A 2,037-nucleotide genomic window follows, 5' to 3' on the forward strand; every position below is an offset into this window, starting at 1 on the left:
AAAGCTAGGTTACTCCTTACTCTTGGCTTTTGGTTGGGTGTCTGGCACGGAGCAGGTACTTCAGAGTGAATAGCTTTCTGTCCCCTATTTAAGCACCAGATACCAATTGTTTTTAAATTGGCCTGGAGGGATGTGCTCAGAAGTGAAGCACTTTAAGATCCAAGTCCAAGCAAGAACAATTGGGTTTAGAAGTCAGCTCCTGGGACAGGGCCGCTGTCCCTCCAGCCCAATCTTGGCTCTAGTGGGGATGCAAAGTGTTCATTCTTTGCCAGATGTCCACACCGTGATGCCAGTGAATGTTTTTATTCCTTAAATAAATGCCCCAACTTTCCATGAGGTTCTCTCATCCATAACTTGAGACTTTCTCCTCAGAGCCCCTAGCTGCCACACCAAGTAGTGATGGGCCAAAGCCTTCGGGCTTAGGACTTAATCACAAAGCTGGGCTACCTCCTATCCACCTGCTTCTGTTTATGCAACTCCATGCAGGGTAATCAAAGCTGTTAACTGCTGGGAACACAGCCATTGGAAGGTGTACTAGTTACAAGGTGTTGGGCCGAAGAGGCCACAGCCATGGGAGCTGGGTGAAACAAGGTGTTGCCCTGAAGTCAGCAGATGTTCTTTGGGGGAAGATGGGGCATGGGGGCTTGGGAGAAGGGGAAATGGAGGTGAGAATGGGTAGAGGAGGCAGCCAGATCCAGGGGCACCATGAGGAGCTCTCGAGAGAAGCCATTATTCCATGTACAAAAGATGGTTAAGGCGTGATTGAGTGCCAGGATTAAAAGGTGGGTGGTCAGTTACCATCTGTCTCGAGAGTAAAGGACAGGCAGAATTTGAAAGGATGCCAAAGAGATAGTTCTGATGACTCCCCACAAGCTGAGCTAAACTAAGCTTAGACTTTACCAGTTGTAGGTCATTGGACCTATGGCAAGTTGTTTCCCCTCCAAGCGTCCTCACTCAACAAGGGTGATGATGGTACCAAGTTCATTGGGTTATCCTAGGGGCCACTGAGAAAGCAGTCCTAACAGGACAAGATCTAGATTTTGTGGGTCCCGAAGGAACTTTGAAGTCTAAGATACCAGGTTATGAACTTGGAACACAAAGCCAAGTCTAAGCTTCAATTTCATGCTAAAGTGCCGATGTAGAGGCAGAGCACCACTTAGCCCTTGCTAAACACTCATCACGTGGGAGCTATCAGCAATATAGTCAGGAGAGGAAAAAATTATTCCAGAGCCATGAAGAGCCTTGCAATGGTAACTCTGATGAGCACAGGTATTGCGGCTGGCACTGAATGGTGTCCAAGGAACTGGGCGCCTCCAGTTCACATCCACACGGATCGCCGGTCAGGAAGGATGTAGGCAAAGGTGGCCCAGGCCATCTCTGCGCTGTGCTCATTCCAAGCCCAGCAGCTTAGAGTCCCTTTAAAGAGGAAGTGAGGTAAGTATGTATTTCAGTCATGCCAAACATTTAGATTCGCAGAATCCTGACATCAACAACCAAAGTCAGGAGCTGATGTGGTGGACCAAATGATAGGTACATATAACGTGGCCAGGAACACCAGGAGACGGCGTACAGTTATATTCTACACACTTTTGAATCTCGCACGAAAAATGCTCAGGCTATTCACCTGCTAAACGGCAATGTGAAAACAAGGCGCAGAATGTTCATTAGAAATCACAGTGCAGTTACTGTCAGAACAAATAAAAAGGTGTTGGTATCTCTACAGGTATGCATAAACCTTTACATCTGAAACTTCAGTTTCAAACACAAATTGAACGAAATGCTAATGACGATATAGATACGGCTCCCTTGACAAGAAAAAAAGATGTGAGGTGTTGTGCATCCAAAACAAGTCGCTTATCGAAACATTTTTTGCAAGCGTCGTGAAGTGTTTATGCCTTCAGCGTAGCAAGATTGTTTGCGATGACTGTTAAGATGTTTTGCAAAGCCAACTGTTGGAGATTCTAATTAACATTAAAGACATTTTTTGTGTGTTTGTTTTTAAAGAAATATCCATGTGTGCTATTTTAAAAAAAATTA

Source organism: Furipterus horrens, unplaced genomic scaffold (assembly GCF_987537825.1).
Source record: "Furipterus horrens unplaced genomic scaffold, mFurHor1.1.pri manual_scaffold_18, whole genome shotgun sequence".
Taxonomy (NCBI): domain Eukaryota; kingdom Metazoa; phylum Chordata; class Mammalia; order Chiroptera; family Furipteridae; genus Furipterus; species Furipterus horrens.